The sequence below is a fragment of the Anabrus simplex genome, chromosome 1, assembly GCF_040414725.1.
Source record: "Anabrus simplex isolate iqAnaSimp1 chromosome 1, ASM4041472v1, whole genome shotgun sequence".
NCBI lineage: Eukaryota > Metazoa > Arthropoda > Insecta > Orthoptera > Tettigoniidae > Anabrus > Anabrus simplex.
In genome coordinates this window covers 1,226,620,961-1,226,641,111 of record NC_090265.1, presented here as the reverse complement: position 1 = coordinate 1,226,641,111, position 20,151 = coordinate 1,226,620,961, and the positions used below count along the sequence as shown (strand labels likewise).

General features: G+C 42.3%; 1 protein-coding gene across 4 annotated transcripts in view; it reads left to right on the top strand.

Moving 5' to 3' along the window:
• The window catches only part of LOC136858218 (very long chain fatty acid elongase AAEL008004), a 244,715-nt gene that overhangs the window by 120,307 nt on the left and 104,257 nt on the right, over nucleotides 1-20,151 (top strand). For 2 of the 4 annotated variants that reach the window (XM_067137601.2, XM_067137602.2), the window contains one exon: nucleotides 11,153-11,307. The exons of the other annotated variants lie outside the window; for them this stretch is intronic. The gene's annotated coding sequence lies outside the window, so the exon portion shown is untranslated. The remainder of the gene's footprint in view (nucleotides 1-11,152; nucleotides 11,308-20,151) is intronic. 4 annotated transcript variants of the gene reach the window in all.

Here is a 20,151-nt window from a genome sequence, read left to right as displayed (position 1 = left end):
GTAGGGAATGAATAGCTCGAATGCTATGATGAACCAGTGTGTTACGTACCTGCAGTATCAGAAAATGTATGAACCAGAGGAGTGGCATGCTAAATAAGAAAGCTTTCCAACTTCCTAGCTATTTCCCGCCAATGTTTAGTCAGGCTCTTATACTCGGTACGCAGTGGTAATCCCATCTATTGGAGTTGAGCGGCACGAAGAACATCACAACAAACAATGGTCAATGTAAAGTTATTGTTGAACAGTGTTATGCGCTTTGGATATTGTAGGCCTTCTGAAATACCACTCTTATCATAGTCGGTACAGTAAAACTGAATGAAACATAAATGATCGGAAATTGTATTGTCTATAACTTTTGTTATGTAGTACTGTACTTTTCGATAGCACCAATAACATAGGTATCGGTATTTAAAAATTAAATTTCAGGCGCCTTCCCCTAAACCCTAAATCTCGGGAAAATAGAATTATTTACAGCATAGACTGTAGTTTCTTATTCCCCGACTCTATATAGCGGTTTTCATTAAATTCTGTTAACCCATTTTCTCGTGGCTCGGCGTTGATATGGACTTAGCAACAAAAATACAAATTCATTAATATCTATGTTATCAGAGCCGGTACGGTAAAAATGTATACGACATAAATGATTGGAAATTGAATTCTATATAACTTTAGTTATATAGTATTTATCGATAGGACTGCTCATAATATAAATATTCGATATTTAAATTTAAGGCTTTCCCCTAAACTACCATTTCACTCAGCATGAATAAAATTATTTATAGCCTAGATTTTAGCGGCTCATCCCCCGACTTTACATACCGATTTTCGTTAAATTCTCTTCAGCCGTTTTCTTGTGATGCGTGTACAGACAGACAGACAGACAGACAGACAGACAGACAGACAGACAGACAGACAGACAGACAGACAGACAGACAGACAGACAGACAGACAGACAGACAGACAGACAGACAGACAGACAGACATTACGGAAAAGTAAAAAGTACATTTTCTTGTTACTGTGGACATGACCGATACAGAAATACCATCCTTTTCAAACTCTTATTTTATACACTGACTGACAGAGCAAATGCAACACCAAGAAGGAGTGGTTCGAAAGGGATGAAAGTTGGGGAAAAAACAGAGACGGCACGGACGAATAATTGATGTTTATTTCAAACCGATATGCAGGTTACACAATGCGCACGACATCGACTCAGTAGGTTGTAGGACCACCGCGAGCGGCGATGCACGCAGAAACACGTCGAGGTACTGAGTCAATAAGAGTGCGGATGGTGTCCTGAGGGATGGTTCTCCATTCTCTGTCAACCATTTGCCACAGTTGGTCGTCCGTACGAGGCTGGGGCAGAGTTTGCAAACGGCGTCCAATGAGATCCCACACGTGTTCGATTGGTGAGAGATCCGGAGAGTACGCTGGCCACGGAAGCATCTGTACACCTCGTAGAGCCTGTTGGGAGATGCGAGCAGTGTGTGGGCGGGCATTATCCTGCTGAAACAGAGCATTGGGCAGCCCCTGAAGGTACGGGAGTGCCACCGGCCGCAGCACATGAGGCACGTAGCGGTGGGCATTTAACGTGCCTTGAATACGCACTAGAGGTGACGTGGAATCATACGCAATAGCGCCCCAAACCATGATGCCGCGTTGTCTAGCGGTAGGGCTCTCCACAGTTACTGCCGGATTTGACCTTTCTCCACGCCGACGCCACACTCGTCTGCGGTGACTATCACTGACACAACAGAAGCGTGACTCATCGGAGAACACGACGTTCCGCCATTCCCTCATCCAAGTCGCTCTAGCCCGGCACCATGCCAGGCGTGCACGTCTATGCTGTGGAGTCAATGGTAGTCTTCTGAGCGAACGCCGGGAGTGCAGGCCTCCTTCAACCAATCGACGGGAAATTGTTCTGGTCGATATTGGAACAGCCAGGGTGTCTTGCACATGCTGAAGAATGGCGGTTGACGTGGCGTGCGGGGCTGCCACCGCTTGGCGGCGGATGCGCCGCCCCTCGCGTGCTGACGTCACTCGGGCTGCGCCTGGACCCCTCGCACGTGCCACATGTCCCTGCGCCAACCATCTTCGCCACAGACGCTGCTCCGTGGACACATCCCTATGGGTATCGGCTGCGATTTGACGAAGCGACCAACCTGCCCTTCTCAGCCCGATCACTATACCCCTCGTAAAGTCGTCTGTCTGCTGGAAATGCCTCCGTTGACGGCGGCCTGGCATTCCTAGCTATACACGTGTCCTGTGGCACACGACAACACGTTCTACAATGACTGTCGGCTGAGAAATCACGGTACGAAGTGGGCCATTCGCCAACGCCGTGTCCCATTTATCGTTCGCTACGTGCGCAGCACAGCGGCGCATTTCACATCATGAGCATACCTCAGTGACGTCAGTCTACCCTGCAATTGGCATAAAGTTCTGACCACTCGTTCTTGGTGTTGCATTTGCTCTGTCAGCCAGTGTATATCGATGGCCTAGAATGAAAACCTCGTATCTCACCAAGTTCTTCTTATCCATTATTTCCCTTAAGACTGGTTACGCCTCCCAGCCACGCATGAATATGCAGTCCATCAGAACAACGTTCGTTGTGTTCTTTATTCTTATGCCGATGTGTGAAGGAAATTAACCTTACCGTACCGTACTATAGGAAAGTATGTCTGCGTGACTTATTTACTGAGTCCTAGAGTATAATTTTTAAAAGGTTCATTTTACTTTACGCATCAGCATAGGAAAATAAACCCAACGAACATTGTTCTGATGGACTGCATAACCAAATGTGGCTGGGAGGCGTGACCAGTCTTTAGGGAAATAATGGATAGGAAGAACTTTTTGAGATACGAGGTATTCAGTCTAGGCCATCGATATATACAGGGTGTTAGGTGTATACCTGCAGATATTTCTTCTAGCAATAGAGAACGATGTGACGAACCACTATATATCAAACTTTTAGAAATTCTCGGAAATTATTTTCGAGAGCAAAGAGACGCGATGTTTTTAGAATAGGTAGTATGCCTTGTTCTTGTGAATGAATAGCTTCCCTTTGAGAACAGGCGAGTCACGCGCCATGCGTGCCAAACTGGTTTCTGTTTATGTTTACGTACAACAGCTGAACGCTTCCTATGCAGTGCACGAGATGTTACGTAACATACTTGTCAAACTGGTTTTATGTTTAAGAGCAACTGAGCTACGATAACAGCTGAAGGTGGCTACTACAGTAGCGTATGCCTTGTTACGTTACATTCTCGCCAGAGTGGTTTCGTAGTTGTCAGTATTCAGTTTCCGTCTTAGGGGCTTCAGACAACCCTGGTCATCGGTTTCGGACCCTGGATGTTCCGAATTCTCAGCGTTAATACTGGTTCATTTGCTGTTATGTCCTTTACGGGATTGGGATATGTGTGGTCATCAGCCCCGTGGTCTAGCGAGTATGGAAATGACCTGAAAACCTGAATCCGTTTGGGACCTGTACGAGCGTGTGATATAATTATTGCTTGGTATAGGCGCGCCGGGACGTGAAATACAGTAGATCCCCGTTGTGCATTGCGTAAAGGTACAAGAAAGATGGCAGGTCCTTACGCCAACGAAAGCAGTTATGGGATGCCCAAGTGAGTAGCATCGGAATTGAATTATCGAAACACATCGAACGTTTAGTTTCAAAGGAATATTGGACATGTTATACAACTAAATAAATTAAACGTACCTACATTTCATGCCTCCTTCCGGGCTGAGTTGCTCAGACGGTTGAGGTGCAGGCCTTTTGATTCCAACTTTACAGGTTCGAACCTGGCCCAGTCCGGTGGTATTTGAAGGTGCTCAAATACTGTAGGTCAGCCTCGTGTCGGCAGATTTACTGGTACATAAAAAGAACTGTGCGGGACTAAATTCGGGCGCCTCAGCGTCTCAGAAAACCGTAGAAGTAGTTAGTGGGACGTAAAGCACTTAACGTTATTATTATTATTATTATTATTATTATTATTATTATTATTATAGTTATTATTATTATTATTATTATTATTATTATTATTATTAGGTCATTAAAAGCTGAAATACGTGGAAGAAAATAGTAAAATATGCGTGGTTTAAGAGGAAACAAGATGAAATGTATGTCACGTGAGTTAGCATCGGTCGCAGTAGTTACCTACAGATTACTATGCGTAAAGCGAGAACCAGGTCAAGCTCGTGGGGATGAGTCAGCCGTAATCTCGTATTGTGTATAAACATCAAACATACGCATCAACGAATATAAGAAACATAAACAAGGTTACACGTTAGAGACATGTAGTTATTAACCTGAACGCCAGGCCGACGGTCGCTTTCATGAGTACAGATGAGTTATCAAATTATACACAATCCACAGATGTCGAACTTATCTAAGAAGATTCCGCCACAACTATATTACATTTTACTATGATGGTGCTAATAACAAATCGCAGCAGCAATTGGCTTTACGTCGCACCTACACAGATAGGCCTTATGGCGACGATGGGACTGGAACGGGCTAGGACAGGGAAGGAAGCGGCCGTGGCCTTAATGGTACAGCACCAGCATTTGTCTGATGTGAGAATGGGAAACCACGGAAAACCATCTTCTGGGCTGCCGAGAGTGGGGTTCGAACCCACTATCTCCCGAATAATGGATACTGGCCACACTGAAGTGAAATGTCGTATGGCTTTTAGTGCCGGGAGTGTCCGAGGATAAGTTCGGCTCGCCAGATGCAGGTCTTTTGATTTGACTCCCGTAGGCGACCTGCGCGTCGTGATGAGGATGAAATGATGATGAAGATGGCACATACACCCAGTTCCCGTGCCAGCAAATTTAACCAATTAAGGTTAAATTTCCGACCCTCCCGGGAATCGAACACGGTACCCCTGTGACCAAAGGCCAGCACGCTAACCATTTAGCCATGGAGCCGGACTTAAGCGACTGCAGCTATCGAGCTCGGTAAATCGCAGCAGATTACGCTACTGCGTGTTGAGATGATGTCGGTAGAATACAGTATACCTGTTAAGACATAAGGCTGCAGTAGAAGAAGAGGAAGAAGAAGGTAACGAGAGCCACATAGTCAAGCAGCACACAGCTGAACAAAGTGCACATTAGTGACACAGACATAAGAGTGGCGTGGTCGCGGGTACTACAGTCGCATTCGTAACACTCTGTTGTAGAAAAATAATGAACTAACATACAGTACGGGCTCCGTAATTCCAGGTGGACGGTAACAAGAATATCTCGAATAGAAAAGTACGGATTTACGAACGTACACGAAAACGCCTGTGAACAACATAATATACCTATGTTAAACATTACAGTACAACAGTTTAGAAAACAAAACATACAGATTGCATTAAAAGAAATGTTAAACTTTCCTTTATAAATTAACAAAACACTCTAGGCAATCTTCTTAAGTTAAATGTTAACTTATAGTTTCTATTTCAGTAATGATGAATATAAAACGATTATTTTATTATTTTATTGAATATTTATTCGTGACGATGATGATGATGATGATGATAATTGCTGTCTTAATGTCATCGGCCCTTAAAACGCAAAGCACGGACGATAATTCGCATCTCTGACAGCTGTTATTCAGGTCAAGGTCAGACAGACCGGTTTCATGTAGGGGTGGGGAACCCGTCCAGCGACATCCCCGTCGCTAAGAACAGCAGACAACCAGCATGTGACAGGTCTAGTGCTTTTGTCGAACTGCTTACGTGGAATATTCTCCCACAGTGCGATTTCAATATCATGGTCTTTTGGGAGTCCTACTCGCCGTATGCAGAAACAACCCGTGTTGACGTGTACGTAAATAAAGTTTATTACGTCAACGAAAGAATGCATGGGATAGAATTTCAAAGTGAGTAGTATCGGAATTGAAATGTCAAAACACATCGAACGTTTTACTTCATACCAGTAAGGGACATGTTATAAACATAAATTAATTAAACGTACCTTCCTTTCGTGCTTCCAACCGAAGAGAACATGTTTAAATGTAAATGAGAACCTTCTAGCTTACTGCTGATTTTGCAGTGCCTATTCAACGTATCAAAATAAACGTTGCCAGGCTGAGTGGCACTGGTTTCATGAACTTAGCAGGCTCGATCCTGGCTCAGTCCGCTGGTATTTGAAGGTGCTCAAATACGACCGCTTCTGATCGGTAGATTTACGGGCACGTTAAAGAATACCAGTGGGCTAAATTCCGACACCGCGCGTCTCCATTGGCACGTGAAGATTTATTATTATTATTATTATTATTATTATTATTATTATTATTATTATTATTATTATTATTATTGGGCGAGTTGGCCGTGCGATTAGCTTGCATCCGTCGAAAAGCCACTAACAATATTATTATAAAAACTGTGTTAGTCTATTATTACTGACTATTATGAAAATAAAAGTTAATCGCCCCACTCAAACTTCGTAGCTCGTAATCTGTCAGAAAACACTAAAGAAAATAGTGAACTTTTAACATGTCCGAATTATTATTAATAATATAATTGCAGACATGTCTCCGAAATTACCGAAGCATGTACTTACAAATTGTTTTACGTCGCACCGACACAAATAGGTCTTACGGCGACAGTGGGAGAGAAAACGGATACAAGAGGGAAGGAAGCGTTCGAAGTCTAATAAAGGTACAGTTCCAGCATTTCCCTGATGTGAAAATGGGAAACTACGGAAAACCATCTTCCCGGCTACCGACAGTGGAGTTCGAACCCACTATCACCAGAATACAAGCTCACAGCTGCGCGCCCCTAACCGCACGATCAACTTACTCTAAGCCCCAATGCCGGTCTGCGTAACTCGGACGATAGAGCGCTGGTCTTCTGATCCCACCTTGGCAGGTTCGATGGCGGCTGAGTTCGGTGGTATTTGAAGGTGCTGAAATACGCCAGTCTCGTGTCTGTGGATTTACTTGCATTTAAAAACGTACTGCTTTACAAAATTCTGGCACTTCAGTGTCTTCGAAAACCGTGAAAATTAGTTAGTGGAACGTAAAGATAGTAGTAGTAGTAGTAGTAGTAGTAGTAGTAGTAGTAACATTATTATTACGGACGTTTTAATTAAACGGGTCCATTACATTACCTATCGGCACTTACTGCCCGGTAATTAGCCTTCTGTCCACCTCTGTGGTATAGTGGTAAGTGTGATTAGCTGCCAACCCCCGGAGGCCCGTGTTCCATTCCCAGCTCCGCCACGAAATTTGAAAAGTGGTACGAGGGCTGGAACGGAGTCCACTAAGCCTCGGGAGGTCAAGTGGGTAGAGGTGGTTCGATTCCCACCTCAGCCATCCTGAAAGTGGTTTCCCGTAGTTTCGCACTTCTCCAGGCAAATGCCGGGATGGTACCTAACTTAAGGCCGCGGCCGCTTCCTTCCCTCTTCCTTGTCTATCCCTTCCAATCTCCCCATTCCGCCGCAAGGCCTACACAAGACCCCTGTTCAGCATAGAAGGTGAGGCCGCCTGGGCGAGGTACTGGTCATTCTCCCCAGTTGTATCCCCGACCCAATGTCTCACGCTCCAGGACACTGCCCTTCAGGCGGTAGAGGTGGGATCCCTCGCTGAGTCCGAGGGAAAACCAACCCTGGAATGTAAACAGATTAGGAAAAAGAAGAATAAGCCTTCTATTAGAAATGCCCGGTGGCAATTCCATAGTAGACCGAGCTCGATAGCTGCAGTTGCTTAACTGCGGCCAGTATCCAGTATTCGGGAGATAGCAGGTTCGAACCCCACTGTCGGCGGCCGTGAAGATGATTTTCCGTGGTTTCCCATTTTCACACCAGGCAAATGCTGGGGCTGTACCTTAATTAAGGCCACGGCCGCTTCCTTCCCACTCCTAGCCCTTTCCTGTCCCATCGTCGCCATAAGACCTATTTGTGTCGGTGCGACGTAAAGCATCTAGCAAAAGAAATCCACAGTAGCTATTGTTCCTTCGAGCAATGTTCACGCATGGCTGCAACTACGGTTTTTGAAACCTGTCTCATTAATAACAATATGACTGAATGCTTACAGCCTTTTCTTTCAGTGTCCACCGTTCTTTCATTGACCTGAAAAGTTTATGAATAAGCATAGACAACTCGCATTGTTTATTGTCAGAAATTCATCGTAGACTGTCGCAATAACAGCACAGAAATGTTGCGCTCATTTTTCATTTACTTATTACCTATTTCCTTTCATTTTGTCAGGTTGGATCACTGAGTAATGCCATTGACGTCTTATAAATCACACACAACTACACAATACTTTATTCGCACGTATGTGCTGGTGCGTATCTTCCAGGTCACTGTAAGGATTCTGTGTACATTTCACACAGAGTACCGTAGACCGGTTTACGAGTACAGCAAGTGGCCTGGCACGTGAGTCATCCTCTGCTACTTGCCAAGCCTTTAGGGGAAGTGCACAACAACATGTGCTGGCCTGCGATAAGAAACAGGTTCAACAAGCCCTAGACTCTGCTACTGTACTTCCACTACGCGTGGACAGAATGACGTAACCGGCATATCCTGCTACAGCCGTTCAAAACACATTAGGTCCTGAAATATTTGGCTCAGTTATGGACAAACTAATAGGACAAGATAAAAAGTACATAGCATATATTGTGAGATGTCTTTTTCTTTGCCGACTAGCTTAATATCTGTACGTATACACCTAACACCCTGTAGATATGCACACTACTTATTCCAATCAGTGCCTCAGAGTAGGGATTGAATAGCTCGAATGCTATGATGAACCAGTGTGTTACGTACCTGCAGTATCAGAAAATGTATGAACCAGAGGAGTGGCATGCTAAAGAAGAAAGTTTTCCAACTCCCTAGCTATTTCCCGCCAATGTTCAGTCAGGCTGTTATACTCGGTACGCAGTGGTAATCCCATCTATCGGAGTTGAGCGGCACGAAGAACATCACAACAAACAATGGTCAATGTAAAGTTATTGTTGATCAGTGTTATGCGCTTTGGATATTGTAGGCCTTCTGAAATACCACTCTTATCATAGTCGGTACAGTAAAACTGAATGAAACATAAATGATCGGAAATTGTATTGTCTATAACTTTTGTTATGTAGTACTGTACTTTTCGATAGCACCAATAACATAGGTATCGGTATTTAAAAATTAAATTTCAGGCGCCTTCCCCTAAACTACCATTTAATCTCTGGAAAATAGAATTATTTACAGCATAGACTGTAGTTTCTTATTCCCCGACTCTATATAGCAGTTTTCATTAAATTCTGTTAACCCATTTTCTCGTGGCTCGGCGTTGATATGGACTTAGCAACAAAAATACAAATTCATTAATATCTGTGTTATCAGAGCCGGTACGGTAAAAATGTATACGACATAAATGATTGGAAATTGAATTCTATATAACTTTATTTATATAGTATTTATCGATAGGACTGCTCATAATATAAATATTCGATATTTAAATTTAAGGCTTTCCCCTAAACTACCATTTCACTCAGCATGAATAAAATTATTTATAGCCTAGATTTTAGCGGCTCATCCCCCGACTTTACATACCGATTTTCGTTAAATTCTCTTCAGCCGTTTTCTCGTGATGCGTGTACATACATTCAGACAGACAGACAGACAGACAGACAGACAGACAGACAGACAGACAGACAGACAGACAGACAGACAGACAGACAGAAATTACGGAAAAGTAAAAAGTACATTTTCTTGTTACTGTGGACTTGACCGATACAGAAATACCATTCTTTTCAAATTCTGAGCGATGCACAGACAAAACTCTTATTTTATATATATAGATTATATTATATTATATTATATTATATTATATTATATTATATTATATTATATTATATTATATTATATTATAAATTTTTAAACTGAAAAATTATTCGTTGTCATATGGTAACCTGCAGTGGCAGAAAGAAATTTTAATAAATAAAGTGAGGTAGCGATCATTTGACTAAAGACCCTCCATCTCGTGTGTTAACAATTTTGAAATAAATCGCCAACTAGTAGTAATTTGAATGAGGACGAATATACTGGGCTTGGAAAGGAAGCTGAAAAGGTGGTAACTCTCTGGGCAACAGTGAGGGCTTGCAAGCTGTCACGAGTTTGGGTAGTTTGTGGTCACTCATGCTCTATTTTGAACATACAAGCTCCGCCACAACTTGCTACTGGAGTTAATACTGGTGAGGCTTGTTATCTAAAGGGATAATGTAACAACATGATGCCTGGCCGAGTAACTTAGACGCTTGAGGCGCTGGCCTTCTGACACCAAATTGGCAGGTTCAATCCTGGCTCAGTCCTGTGGTATTTGAAAATGCTCATATACATTAGCCTCATATCGGTAGATTTACTTGCACGTAAAAGGACGCCTGCGGGGCGAAATTCCGGCACCTCGGCTTCTCCGAAAACCTTCAGAAGTAGTTAGGGGACTTAAAACCAATAACATTATTTAACAAAATTATGATTCCTCATTTCTCACCCCAGCAGTCAGAGGAAAAAGAGGAAGAAATCGACAGCGAAGAATGAAGGCATTTGTAAAATGTTTGTGCAAAGTATGGTAATTGAAGACTTTCTGGCGCGGAAGGTAATATATTATGATTTTGCCAGACACTTCATACCGCACTTCATTTAAAATATCTCACGTGTTTTCGCCGGAATTCAATACCACGGCCAAACTGATGAAAAGCTAATGACCATGTCTCTCGTCCAGAATGGCCTCATATGTATTCTGATCCCCCTGAGAATCACAAGAAATGAAAACAAATTTTAGAGTTCCCCAATTTATGGTCGAAACTTTCTTCTTACATGAGAATATGGTCTTAAAATTCATGTTAATTTGCTTTACGTCCCACTAACTACTTTTTACGGTTTTCGGAGTCACCGAGGTGCCGGAATTTAGTCCCGCAGGAATTCTTTTACGTTTGAGTTAATGTACCGACACGAGGCTGACAAATACCACCGGTGTGAGCCAGGATGGAACCTGTCAAGTTGGGCTCAGAAGGCCAGCGCCTCAACCGTCTGAGCCACTCAGTCCGGCAAAATGTTCTTACATTCTGAGTTATACCGAGGGCATTGTTCACGGACTTCTTGTGCAAATGTACTTGAATATAAATTCCCTACATCCTGAAGTTTTGTAAAATGTATGTTTCCTTGCAGGCTCTTTACCATAGACGGACAAAAGAGTTTATTATTCTGGGGTCAACAGTGTGTCACTTCCGGAAGTTCAATGTTCCGCTACCTGTCGATGTGAGAAACCAGAATTGAATTTGCAGTCTCCTGTACAGTTCAAGGGTGGTCGCAGATAGAAGAAGGTAAGGAAATCCGTCTCAGATTGTATGCTGATAATACAACGTTCTATTTCAAACTTGTTGAAAAATTGATTGATGTATTCATAATTTCACCCTTCAGGCCTACCCATGTGTGTAACTGCTAATGAGCAAATCCTAAATCATAATTTTTTTAACGCTGGACCTGTCAGCTGCTTGAAATCAACCCAATATTGATTATTTTATTTCGCATTTATTCACTAGAGAGTGTAACAATTGTATTCTGAGTACCGGTATATCAGGGTTGCCGAATATGAAATTTAGATGTCTAAAGAGACTTATACCGAGCTCGATAGCTGCAGTCGCTTAAGTGCGGCCAGTATCCAGTAATCGGGAGATAGTGGGTTCGAGCACCACTGTCAGCAGCCCTTAAGATGGTTTTCCGTGGTTTCCCATTTTCACACCAGACAAATGCCGGGGCTGTACCTTAATTAAGGCCACGGCCGCTTTCCTTCCACTTCCTAGACCTTTCCTCTCCCATCGTCGCCATAAGACATATCTGTGTCGGTGCGACGTAAAACAAAATAGAAAAAAAAAAAAAAAAAAAAAAAAGACTTATAGAACCATAAGGTATGCCGTAATACCAAATCAAATCTACGAAAGACCCTTGTTGTTGCAGAACCTGGCGGTCAGTTATTGTCTGATTTTCTTACTCATTCCTAGATCCATTTTATCGGACTTGCACCTGCGTCACTGTTGTTCAAAATATTGTGGGCCCCTGTTGACAATCCTCTTAGTTGTTGAAGTCAATTTTATGACTTTTCATATTTGTCTTCAAAACATTCTTATTTAATTTATGTAGTATTTTACGAAATGCAGGGTATTTGGAAATACCTGTCACGAAGTCCTAGGACTTCTAGAAGGAACTCAGTTTTCAATAAAGCCGATGTCAGGAAACGTATGGTTTTCGTGCTACAGGTACAGTAACTCCATATCAAGTGCTTAAATCTCCTGCTTCTACAGGGTGGAGGAACAGAAAAGAGGTGTGATTTAGCGACTGTACCAGAACATGATACGAATGTACAATGTTTGCGTCGGAGTTGGCGGTCGTCACACCTATGAGCTTTTGTAATCAACCAGGACGTTGAACATTAAGTGGAGAAGATAAAACTATTATTAAGTTAACGCAGGAAAAATTGTGAATGTGGCAAAATTAATACGTTTCTTCGTTTTATCCTTGACATTGGACATTGTTACTAGTGGATGTTGGCTTGAATCACAAGTAACCAAATAACTACCGCTCCCTCAGCCATCAGTAGCTGGAGAGGTAACACTTGATTTGAAATTGTTGTAAACTGTAAGACCGGACATAGGTTCTTTTTCAAAAGTCCGCTCTATAAGCCCTAGGTGTTTGTAAGGGGAATTTCCGAGTATCCTGCAGTCTTTGAAGATATTATTCCAAACAGGGTCTTACCAGTAGATTTATTACAGGCAGTTATAAATTACCTCACTTATGTTCAGTGCTGAAAGAAGCCATGATCCAGGCGTTCTAAATTCTTCATATTTAATTACCTCACTACAGATTAATTCATATGAAGACCATCGTAATGGTATTCCTCCAGTTAGTAACCAAATTTTTACAATTTTGTTTTACGTTTCACCGACACAGATAGGTCTTATTACGACAATGGGATAGGAAAGGGTTAGGAGTGGGAAGGAAACGACCGTGGCCTTAATGAAGGAATAGTCCCAGCATTTTCCTTTTGTGAAAATGGGAAACCACGGAAGACTGCCGACAGTGGGATTTGAACACACTATCTCCCGAATACTGGATACCATTTTTACATTACATCTACATATACTAATAATCTAATATAACTCAAGCAATATATTAGTAGGAAAGAACAATATTATTTCATGTTATGTAGTTTCCGATATTCATTTACTCGTTAGATCTAATTTATTTTTGAAGAAATGAGCTGTAAATATTCTACGTTCTCCATCTTATTTTAAATCGTATATAGGAATAACGAAATATATACACATGGTTGAACGGTTAGCATACCTGCCTTCGATTCACGGGGTTCACGGTTAGGACGGGGATTTTAACTGAGCCATGCATAGGTTTGAAGTCAGGAAGGGGTCACGAGGTCAGATCAAATACCGACCCAAGAAGATGAAGATGAAGAAGAAGAAGAGGAAGAAGAAAAAGGAAGTAATTTTTAATACACATATGCCCGAAGGAACTTTTAGGGCAGCTTAATTGGACGAACCTGATTCTCAATTATGGTCTGCATTTGAAAGCACACACTTTCAATTTCGGATCAGCATTTATGATTTCCTTTAAATTTCTTACTTCCACACGGTGTTTATAGACAAATCGATCGTATTCAAACACCAACACACTATATATAGAAATTTAGAACTACCATCATCGTCATGTACCTGGGTGCATTAAATGGGCACTCCCCATTTTCGTCTCTAGGATATGTTGTCTCGCAAACCCTTGTGCTTCAAGGTATTGTCTTGACTTGTAGATCTATTTATTCCTTAATTTTAACGATACTTGCCTATTAGAGAGGAGATTTATGCCCAGGTGGTATTAATGTGCCCTTGCCTTTATTCTTGTCGTGATTTCAGCAGTAGATGCTGGAAATGACTTCCTCTATCCAGTATAACTTCATGCGTGTTTTATTGGTCATTGTACCTTGTCGAATGATGCACATGACTACTTTATCGAGACTAATTTTAAGGTAAAATCTTTTCAAACCATTTGTTCAAGTTAATCATCTTCTGCATTTCCTGTTTAACTAGCCCCCCACCTTTCCTTTACCACATCATCTGCAAGGGCAAGGGCTTTTAAAAACCTTTTTGTTCTTATTGAGATGTTTAACTTCTGTCTTTATTTCACTAATTGAAGTGATTAATAAAGACTCATGAAGATAACAACACAATTAATGGATGTCGACACGCATGTGAAACACATTCAATACAAAGCAAACTATGATAAGCAAAATATTAGAAATGGAAAGTGATTTTGCTGGGCTCATGTAAGTTCAGGAGTCAAGCAATTAGTGCACCAGAGACTGTAAATTCTTCTCCAAAAAACATTGTGCCTCACCATTCCAAAAACGTTGCCATCAACCTACGTGTTCGTGTCCATAATCAGTTCAGGGCTCCAGAATTCAATAATGCGATTAAAATTGAGTTTAAATCAATCAATCAATCAATCAATCAATCAATCAATCAATCAATCAATCAATCAATCAATCAATCAATCAATCAATCAATCAATCAATCAATCAATCAATCAATCAATCAATCAATCAATCAATCAATCAATCAATCAATCAATCAATCAATCAATCAATCAATCAATCAATCAATCAATCAATCATCTGCATTTGGGGTTGTCGCCCTGGGGGCAGATTCTATACCAATTGTTTACCAATCGTCAGTGTTCCCGCCAGTCAAGAGAAAGCATCTCTTTGATTGCTATGTTAAACTAAACGTATACAGCGTGTTTCAGTACGAATAGTAAATGCGATGACAGAAAGTAGTACGTATTATTTCGAGTAAGAAAATGATATAAACACGTGTCCCATTTGCATTATTTGTGGAATTACATCTGTTTGTGCCGTACGAACAAGAACAACCTTAAAAAACGTTAAAGGCACATAAATTACTCAATGAAGCTTCCACGGTCCCGGACATCCCTCCGTTGGATTTTTTTCGGGGATGGACAAAAAGCGTAGTCTAAAGAGACGAATTGGTCCCTTAGTAAGGGACTCAAGTGAAGCCTCTAAATTTTTCTAGAAAATGAAGGTGACATTTCGTGAGCACCATATGCTGGTAGTATCATTGGAAATTGGAAAAAATTTTACTCACCAATTACAGTTACTTTATGTAGACGAATTGAAATGTCGTGTGGACTTCGGAGAGGCCTAGTACAGGTCTTTCGATTTGACGCTCATAGGCAAGCTGCGCGTCGTGATGAGGATAAAATGATGATGAAGGCGGCACATAAACTATGTCCCCATGTCAGAGGAATTAACCAATTATGGTTAAAATTCCTGAAGCTGCCGGAAATCTAACCCGGGACCCCTGTGACCAAAGGCCAGTGCGCTAACCATTTAGCCATGGAGCCAAACTGTAGACGTATTAACTGGCATGCATAACACATGTAAAACAACAGCAGTTCGTGAGGCCACAACAAGGTTTCCCGCTTCCACGTATTAGGTTTAGATGGAGCTAATAGTACCCTCACATAACGTCCAAAGTGAGGTGTACTGAGCTCGATAGCTGCACTCGCTTAAGTGCGGCGAGTATCCAGTATTCGGGGATAGTAGGTTCGAACCCCACTGTCGGCAGCCCTGAAGATGGTTTTCCGTGGTTTCCCATTTTCACACCAGGCAAATGCTGGGGCTGTACCTTAATTAAGGCCACGGCCACTTCCTTCCCACTCCCAGCCCTTCCCTGTCCCATCGTCGCCATAAGACCTCTCTGTGTCAGTGCGACGTAAAGCAACTAGCAAAAAAATAGTGAGGTGTAGAGTCATTATTTTGCACACATACTTACAGGGAAGTTCCGCAGGTATTGAATGGGACACATACTAAGTTTTTTGCTAATGGCTTTACGTCGCGCCGACACAGATAGGTCTTATAGCGACGATGGGATAGGAAAGGCCTAGAAGTTGGATTGAAGCAGCCGTGGCCTTAATTAAGGTACAGTCTCAGCATTTGCCTGGCGTGAATATGGGAAACCACGGGAAATCATCTTCAGGGTGCCGCCAGTGGGATTCGAACCCACTATCTTCCGGATGCAAGCTCACAGCCGCGCGCCTCTAACCGCAAGTCCAACTCGCCCGGTGGACACATATTAAGAACCTCATACGAAATGTATAAGTGGGGTGCTTTATTTAATCTATGGAAATGTTACAAATACAAAGTGGACGAAAAATAAATAGTTTTACAAATCTTTGAGATTTCGTAGCCATTTATCAGCATCAGTAGTAAGAAGATAGATATCATTGGGGCTTCCAGGATAGGAATGCAGAGGGCAGCGTTAGATAATGTACTCAATTGTCTGCTCTTCCTCACCATAGTCGCACGCTGCAGAATCGTCCTATCCCAGATTATGACGAAGGAAGTTTGACCAACCATGCTCGGTTTTCAATATGTTGAGACGGCATCACTGTTTTCGTGGCAGTTCACTACCCTTTAGCTTATTAGCCGAATATAAGACATGCACTAGTGTTCTGAAAGTCTTATTGATCCTTATCCTTCCAGGATGCGTTAACATCAAAGCCATCCGCTAAGAGTCAACTATTGGTAATGTAGGCTGGTCTCCGAGATCTAGGCTGCTGAAACCGTCTGTTATAGAATTACTGGTGGAAAGAAAGCCAGGGTGTTGTACAGATCTTCTTTGCTCCTGTCAGCTGTGCTTGCATCCTCTCTGGGTGTGGTGGTTAAATGTGGCTCATCACAAGTAACCAGTGGTAAGGGCTCGACTTCACTGTGCCATTGATACAGCGCCTTGTATAGTTTAACTTGGTATCCAAATTTGGATGTTGAAAACATATCTCAGCACGCAAAGTAGGGGTTCTCATACTACGAAACGTAATATGAAGCATTTTCCTCATTTGTGCCGAAAGTTGAAGGGTATAAGGGCCTGGAAACGTTTCAAATTGTTAGTCTTGGATAGTTCTATCAAACTAAAAGATTTCTTTTTTCTATTTGCTTTGCCGGGCTGAGTGGCTCAGACGGTTAAGGCGCTGGCCTTCTAACCCCAACTTGGCAGGTTCGATCCTGGCTCAGTCCGGTGGTATTTGAAGGTGCTCAAATACGACAGCCCCGTGTCGGTAGATTTACTGGCACGTAAAAGAACTCCTGCGGAACTTAATTCCGGCACCTCGGCGTCTCTGAAGGCCTTAATAAGTAGTTAGTGGGACGTAAAGCAAATAACATTATTATTATTCTATTTGCTTTACGTCGCACCGACACAGATAGGTCTTATGGCGACGATGTGAGAGGAAAGGCCTAGGAATGGGAAGGAAGCGGCCGTGGCCTCAATTAAGGTACAGCCCCAGCATTTGCCTGGTGTGAAAATGGGAAACCACGGAAAACCATCTTCAGGGCTGCCGACAATGGGATTCGAACCCACAATCTCCCGGATGCGAGCTCACAGTTGCGCAACCCTCGCCCGGTAAACTGCTAATCTAATCTTGCAGATATGGCTGAGTTTCCAGTGAACAATTATCCGTCTACCGCGTGTTATCATCATTAACTCACACTAGCTCTCGTAGTGGTAGAAAAGGAAAACTGCTAATCTAATCGACCGGGTATGGTTGAGTTTCCAGTGAACAATATTATCGGTCTACCGCGTGGTATCATCATTGACTCACACTAACGCTCGTAGTGGTAGAAAAAGAAAACTGCTAATCTAATCGACCGGGTATGGTTGAGTTTCCAGTGAAAAATATTATCGGTCTACCGTGTGTTATCATCATTGACTCACACTAGCGCTCGTAGTGGTAGAAAAGGAAAACTGCTAATCTAATCGACCGGCTATGGTTGAGTTTCCAGTGAACAATATTATCGGTCTACCGTGTGTTATCATCATTAACTCACACTAGCGCTCGTAGTGGGAGAAAAGGAAAACTGATAATCTAATCGACCGGATATGATTGAGTTTCCAGTGAACAATATTATCGGTCTACCGCGTGTTATCATAATTGACTCACACTAGCGCTCGTAGTGGTAGAAAAGGAAGACTGCGTATCTAATCGACCGGATATGGTTGAGTTTCCAGTGAAAAATATTATCGGTCTACCGTGTGTTATCATCATTGACTCACACTAACGCTCGTAGTGGTAGAAAAGGAAAACTGCTAATCTAATCGAGGATATGGTTGAGTTTCCAGTGAACAATATTATTAGTCGACCGCGTGTTATCATAATTGACTCACACTAGCGCTCGTAGTGGTAGAAAAGGAAAACTGCGAATCTAATCGACCGGATATGGTTGAGTTTCCAGTGAACAATATTATTAGTCGACCGCGTGTTATCATAATTGACTCACACTAGCGCTCGTAGTGGTAGAAAAGGAAAACTGCGAATCTAATCGACCGGATATGGTTGAGTTTCCAGTGACCAATATTATCGGTCTACCACGCGTTATCATCATTGACTCACACTAACGCTCGTAGTGGTAGAAAAGGAAAACGGCTAATCTAATCGAGGATATGGTTGAGTTTCCAGTGAACAATACTATTAGTCTACGCGTGTTATCATCATTGACTCACACTAGCGCTCGTAGTGGTAGAAAAGGAAAACGGCTAATCTAATCGAGGATATGGTTGAGTTTCCAGTGAACAATACTATTAGTCTACGCGTGTTATCATCATTGACTCACACTAGCGCTCGTAGTGGTAGAAAAGGAAAACGGCTAATCTAATCGACCGGATATGGCATCACGCCGGCACATCGTAAGAAATGTATAGTGACTTTTCTACCGCTATTCGAGATAGAACGTTCTTCTAAAATGAAGTGTTATTTAATCAACGTGAAGATCGTGCATGCATCTACTGCATACTTTGCATTCGATGTTACCTAAAATGTGTTGCTCATATCCCTAGCATGTTTTCAACATTGAGTTGCTTGCCTGAAGGTCTAGAACTCTGGATTTTTCACATATGCATTGTCCAACCATAGAGTTGGTAATAAATACTCTAGAGGTAGCACTGGCGCTACAGTCGCGTGCGAAGTTGAGTGAACGCGCTGTGTGGCAAAAGCTGGATTGTTTGGCACTGTCACTACTGGAGCTTCCCGATTAATTGAAGTATATACTTCTCTGAAGGAAGATGCCAGAAAAGATGTGCACGATAGCTCAGAACTGTGCTCCGTTTTTCACTTTTGAATGTATTTATAGTATTAAAAGCTATTGAATATATTTTCTGTGCATACAGTTTGTTGCTTTCCCTTCGTACAACACGTGTAGCAGTCCCCATTCATACCTTACCAGGTTTTAAAATTTAAAGACTAAATATGCAACACCGTGTGAACATCTGAGTCCTTTACTTTCGTCATTATTATTATTCCTTTGAATGCCATATGGGACTATATGCAAGCATAATAAATTATTGACCGAGCGAGTTGGCCGTGCGGTTAGGGCCACGCAGCTGTAAGCTTGCTTTCGGGAAATACCATAGTGGGTTCAAACCCCACTGTCGGCAGCCCCGAAGATGGTTTTTCGCAGTTTCCCATTTTCACACCAGACAAATTAAGCCCACGGCGCTTCCTTCCCACTCCGAATCCTTTCCTATCCCATCGTCGCCATAAGGCCTATCTGTGTCGGTGCGATGTAAAGCAAATTGTGAAAAATATTGTGAGTATTTGTTCAGTTCTCTTCAATGACATAATTTACCACTCTCCATTTCCATTAACGGAAATCACTTTGCAAATTAAAATCTTAAAGCAAGTCATACATTTCAGGAAAACCTAAATTAAAACTCCATAATAGGCAGAAACCACAACCGAATGTCTTATTTCCACTTGTAATCACGTTTAGAAAACATCGACAATAATAATGACTAATAATAACACTAGCCAACATGATTTTTCGGTAAAATAGAAAATACCGAGCTCAATAGCTGCAGTCGCTTAAGTGCGGCCAGTATCCAGTATTCGGGAGAGAAAGTAGGTTCGAACCCCACTGTCGGCAGCCCTGAAAATGGTTTTCCGTGGTTTCCCATTTTCACACCAGGCAAATGCTGGGGCTGTACCTTATTCAGGCCACAGCCGCTTCCTTCCCACTCCTAGACCTTCCCTGTCCCATCGTCGCCATAAGACCTATCTGTGTCGGTGCGACTAAAGCAACTAGCAAAAAATAT